Genomic DNA, 6,531 nt, shown 5'->3' on the forward strand with positions numbered 1-6,531 from the left:
AGGTCTTGTTTCTATCCCAAGGAGGCCTACTGCTATCTCACACAGGACATGGAACTGGTAATATCTCAAGAAACAAACATGTCATCACAAAGAAATTACTTAAACAAATTCATTGCTCCCTGTGACCCTTTATGATGTCCATATTTATGGAAAGGGGCAGGGTCTGCCAGAGGAGAAAGGGAGGGTGTGGAAGATGGGGGCTAGTTGGATTCACAAGAAGATATTCACTCCTCTAACCAGAAAGCCACAGCACTGCCTAGAACTTGCTATAATGAGCTATGATGATGAAACAGTTGCAGACCCCAGGCATGACTAGACCAACTGTGTTGAGGACTTCTAGGAAAGAGGGAAGCTTGAGCGTCTTGTACCAAGACAAAATGTCAGCTTCTTCCATGGATCCTACTAAAGAGCTCAGCACGGGAGCACTCTTACTTATCTTAATAATTGGTGGTTAAGTAGACACAAAACAGAAAGGGGCATTTATTTCCTAATAAGCAGAGAGGCTTTCTCCAGGACCGGATGAGGGAGAGAGACACAGAAGAGAGGGAAGGCGGGAAAGTAAGGAACAGCATCTAGGTGACATTTACAGCTTTTTTTAATTTTCAAAAGGCAATTATTTTTCTCTGGACAGGATGGGGGGGGGACATAAAATCAGTGTGGTAAAGGGTTTGCACAGTGACTGAAAAAGATAAAGGGATAAGTTTTGATTTGCCTACTGCACCACTACCTCGATATAACACGAATTTGGATATAATGCGGTAAAACAGTGCTCCGGGGGGGCGGGGCTGTGCACTCCAGTGGATTAAAGCAAGTTCAATATAACACGGTTTCACCTATAACGCGGTAAGATTTTTTGGCTCCCAAGGACAGCGTTATATCGAGGTAGAGGTATATTTCTACCACTAATGACATCCTACTAAGGCAGCAGCTAAAAAGGCTGTAACACTAACACAAAATTCCCTACCCAACTGAACTAGATTTTCCTCAGCTGAGATAAATGATGGATTCTTAAGAGATCTCTTAGATGAATCTTATATTTTTCCTTTAATGGTAATACAAATGACAATGTTACTTTTCCATTCAAGATCACCCATGAACAAGAGGAAAACAGGGGGAGAAAGGGATGGAAGACGCAGACAAAAGTATTCATAGAAGCAATTTTTTCCCTGTCCCTTTTCTTTCTGATCCTACAACCACCACACTAGCCCTACAAAGAAAAAAGATTTAAAAATGAAAAATTATATATGACCAAAATGAACTTTGGGCAGCTGAACTGCCAGGTTTACAGCTGTTTGCATTTTATAATTCTGGCTTTAGAAGTAAAATGATAAACACATATATAATGCTTTTAATCTTCAAAGCACTTTACAAACAATGATTTAACCTCACACCATGAGGCATGTAAGTATTAAAATCCACATTTTACAGATGGGAAAAAATGAGACAGAGAATGAGTGATTTGCCTGGAAGTCACACACTGAGTCTACTGCAGAGCCAGAAACAGAACCCAGATTTCCTGAGTCCAAGGCCTGTGAATTATTAACTACAAGACCATCCTTTCCTCCAGACGTTGTTTTTTATTAAAAGATGATGATGTGAAGAGGAAACACTTGCTAAAATGCAGGATTGAAGAAAAAACATTTAGATGTTCAGCTTTCCTAGCTGAGCAAATGATTACCATAATATTAGAACACGGATGTAAGGGGGTGTTCTGGGCACTTGCTGCCCCCTACTGGAGGCCCTTCTACCGTGGCACACCCCACCCAAAGTAGTAGTAATGCTGAAAAAGAGCACTGAATTCAGACCATCCTCCAGGTTGCCTAGAGAGGCCTCACATGATCAGCCACAGACAAAATGAGTGAGACTTGGTCCTCCCACACCTAGAAGGGCCAGGAGCTGGCAGGGGCCAATCAGGGCCCAGCAGCTCAGATAAAAACAGTTGGCTGGTTCTACTAGGGGCCAGTTCTGGGTGAAACAAGGTTGTGTCTACCATAACCCAAGTGATCTGGCATGGTCAAGGCCTACCCAGGACAGTGTATGCATTGTATCTCTGTGAAGAACTACTGTTTCTGTTGTGGACTTTAATGCCTAACTAGCTAGTCTTAGTTCAATGTTAATTTGTTTTCAGTAAAACCTGAGATAAGCCTGCTCTACGGGGCACCGGGCTCCTGCAAACTCTTGACAAAGTGTTTATCTTCAACACCTACAGAAGCATCAGGGATAGGATACTGGTGGAGTCATGATACCAAGATCACTAAGGACAATGTTTAATATAGCACACTTCTAAGTAACATGATTACTTTGTGATAATATTACTGTAGCCCTTTAAAAAGTGGTTATCTTAGAGAAATAGTTTGTGTAGCCAACATGTAAGTAGCACATAGTGTCATTGTCTTCCTTTGTAAATTACAGCAATGGCTAAGGCATTCTGTGGGAAGGCCCCAACCCAAGGGTTAAGATACACATTTTTGACCCCACCCAAACTGTAACCAGGCATGTCTGCTTAGCCCACAATACCCTGCAACGATGTTGACAGTTAATCTTGAAGTCTCTTTTGGCATGCATCCCATCTCACCTTTACCTTCCTAAATCAGGGAACCTTCTGGGGGAAAAAAAAGAAAAGGTAGGCCCATCTACATCCTTCTCTACTTTTCATCGCAGTAAATAATTCTCTTGCAGCAATTCATATTTTATTGTGGGGTGGAGGGGACTTTTCCCACTCCTCAAACAGAGAATTCAGAATGCTTTGAGACAAAAACACAAGAGAGGAAGCTTCCACTTGACAAATTCAATGTTCATGTCCTTCCTAATCATGTTTGGAACATTTCATTACTAAGTTCACTAGAACATCACTGACCTCTTCTGTAGGGGAACTCTCTTGAATTATAAGATAGTCTATGACTAGTGTTTATTAAAAATGCACTCTTGCTCCCACATACCTAACCCACAAATATACTGAGTAAGGGAGCCATTTTGATAACAATCTTGCACCTTCCTGTAGAATTGAGGCTTTAAGAAACCCACAAGTATTTGCAAATCAATTAAAATATAAAATAGCATTTCTTTTAGCAGTTAACACCTCCTTTCTAGTACTGGAGAGAAGGGAAGCAATTTCTATGTTGCCATACAGTAAGCTCACTGGGATCTGTGGGAACTCTGAAAGATTTCATTTACATATTAATGCTGCAAGCATTTTGTGAGGGGAAGCGGAGAGTTATTTAGCACCAGTAATGAGCAGAGTAAAAGACAGAGGAGAGGAAGGTTAAAGTCCCCATGGACTGTTTTGTTTTCAATAATTTTAGACTGTCCATAATGCCCTTTAATAAGCTGCTTTCTCAGCTGTGAAGCTACAGCAGCCTTTGTGTGAGTGAAGATAATGCTGTCCCAGACACCGAAACAAAAAGTTGCGACTAAGGATCCCACCTAAAAAAAGAGGATTGTTTTGCCTCTATTGATTTATGTGTTTTTTTCATTAAGGTAGTGGCTTTTAGAAACATGTCTATCAAAATAAATTTATTTTTGAAATCCCTTCCTGGTTATTTATTACAACCTTAGTTTACAACTAAAGAATTAGTCAAAGCCTCATTTACCTTTCCATCCTTCACAATGTTTGTTTAGGATTTATTACACTTTATACACAATGCAAACAAACCAGACTGGTCCAGTTTTACTTACTATTTATAGTCAATGTCACTGTCTAGTCTCATTAGATAGCTGCAGTGTATAGCATTTGGGTTTTCAACATTGTAGTGGATTATTTGTGTAAATTTAGATAAGAAGCACTTCATTAAATTGAAAAAACTATTGTTTGATTACTACTAAAATATCATCCCCTTTTTAAAAGTAAAACTCTAATGTTCCACAGAGTGTATCAGAGAAGGATGTTCTGAAAACTGTGGGTTCAATTTCAGTGCTGGTTGAAGCAGGCACAACTCTACTGATGTCAACAGAATTATACCTGCTTATACTTTAAATTAATTTGTCCCAAAGTTTCATAATCTCACACTCTGGATTGAAAGCATCTGATATTCATGAACCATTATTAGTTTAGAAACAATTCTAAATATCTTTTTTCAGTATTTGCCTTTCTTAGTTTTTATAATTAGGGGCAGTTACATGAAAACAGGATCTATTTTTCTTAAAATTCTGTCTGATCTTTGCCCATCTTAAGTCACCACTCTCTCTTTGACAGCAAAACTGTCTGCTATAGAAATCAAATATTTCAGGTAAGGAGCAATGCGATAAACAATGTTCAGGAAAACTTGCAAGCTGTCAAGATTTCCCATGAGGCCACAGTAACTCACTAAAATTAAAGATGTTAAGCTTTTAGAAAGTTGCTTTCACTCACACAGCAACAACTCTGAACACACAGAGGAAACTACTTCTATAGTAACAAACAATTTGAAGAGTCACCAAAAAATTAAGTACCACCTCCTAGGAACATCAGATTATTATCTGGTGCTAAAAGCTCTTGGACACACACTCACCTCCTTAACTATTCAGTTGGAAATCTTTATTCCTTCTTACTTTATAATTTACCTACTACAATGCTAACAAATCCCTGCATTTAATCATTCCATTTTGTAAATAGCTTTCATTTATTTAATGAAGGAATTAATTTTTATCAGAAAAATAATTTCAATATACATAGAATTTCTAATAAAGGGTAGATTTCTTCTCTTACCAGATTTCTGTCTCTATCAAAAGCTTGTTAGAATGGGGACTGACTGCGTCTGTGACTCATGAACACATCAGATTTCCACAGTCACGCTTTCTCTGTGGGGTGCTGTATAATAATAGTATGTCGCTCTACTCTCAGCCAGCTGTTCCATTTGCCAATGATATTTCATATACTTCCTCCACATTTAAAGCTTTTAAAAAAAAAAAGGGTGGGGGAAAAGGGAAGGGATAGTTTGTATCTAAAACAGCTAGTCAAAAGGGAAAAAATATAACAATCTTCATCAAACGTCGGAATCTAAATTGTGCAGGATTAAAGTGAAATTAATTCTTTGTATGAGCTAGAAGTAATAAAAGTGTATCAGTGGAAACACAATCTCTCCAGATGTACTGCGATAGAGAACCTTAGGATTCTGGCATCCAGGTGCAGGACAGACTGAACCTGATAAGGAACTGGACAAGCTTATTTTCTTCTGTAGAAAGGAAAAGAAATCCTAGCTGATACAGAGCTGTAAAATGTGCATCTGAGAAATGTTCTTATGGCTGGAGAAAAGGTTCAGATATTTAGGGATCTGGGGCAAAAATCTGTCTGGGGATTGGTCCTGCTTTGAGCAGGGGGTTGGACTAGATGACCTCCTGAAGTCCCTTCCAACCCTGATATTTTATGATTCTATAAGCGGCGCTAAAAGGAGAAGGAAGATTGCATGAAAGGCTGTTAGAGAAACATCTACAGCTCCTGGTATCATTAGGTCAACATCCAAATTTAAACTGAGAGGAAGACCTGGCACATATGCCTTCAATAAGCAGTCAAGCAAAACTCACCAGTGAAAAAAGATTTCCTGCTCAAATTGGCATGAAGTATTTACAGATACTGAGCTAGAAAGTAATACTGCCTGTATTGTAACTGTTTGAATGATCCCCATTATTGTACAGAACCAGTGTGCACAGATATTTTACAGTTACAAGAACAATGAATGGAACACATATCTAAGGCACCAAGTACAGTTCTTCCATTTGGACTAAGAAGCAACCACTACCCATCTACAAAAGCAAATGCTGTAAGCCCTATTTAGTCTATACCAACTGAGTCAGAGGCCTGATTGCCACACAGTAAAAAGCTGTAGTGCACACAAGATAAAATTGTCTTCCAGAACCAGGCTAAGACCCAGGACAGTATGAGGTTTTATTTAGCTCCACCTAAACTCTGTCCTGGGTTTTAACCTAATTCTGGTGTCACAGGCGCCATTTGCATTACAGCTTTTAACCATGTGGTAAGCAGGTCACGAGAAAACAGCATTGCAACTGACGCCTCTGATTAGTTATAGCATAGACCAGGATTATGATTGGGGCTGTTTGTTCCTACTTACAACCTATTTCATGCTGCCCCAGAAATCTGGGAAAATAATGGTAGCTTGTAGTCGATACATCCTGGGCAACAGCAAGAGGTCACAGAGTGGGCCTCTCACTGCCATTTCCTAGTGCTTCCCTGTCTTTTCAATACAGGAGGTTAAATTACTCCAGAAGACTCCCAACAGGGCTTCCATTGTTTGCCAATCAACACTCAGAGATACAATGGCATTCATTCACGTCCAGAGCAAACATGCAGGCAGCGAATGTTGGTATGTGTACTCTCATTTTGGATTTTTTGGGAACAGTTTGTCTGAAATCCTGTCTTTCTACAAACAGTCTTTTTTTTTTTTTTTTTTAAGTTACAATGTGTTTTTATGCTTAAGCTATTCAGTAGGGACTAACTCCAGACAAGACTGAATTTTACAGGCAAGCTAAGGAATAGCCCGGAAAACTGACCCATTTGCTGGGTCTCAATGTGTTTCTGAAAAGATCTACTCACTGCCA

The sequence above is a fragment of the Mauremys mutica genome, chromosome 21 (genome assembly GCF_020497125.1).
Source record: "Mauremys mutica isolate MM-2020 ecotype Southern chromosome 21, ASM2049712v1, whole genome shotgun sequence".
In the NCBI taxonomy this organism is placed as follows: domain Eukaryota; kingdom Metazoa; phylum Chordata; order Testudines; family Geoemydidae; genus Mauremys; species Mauremys mutica.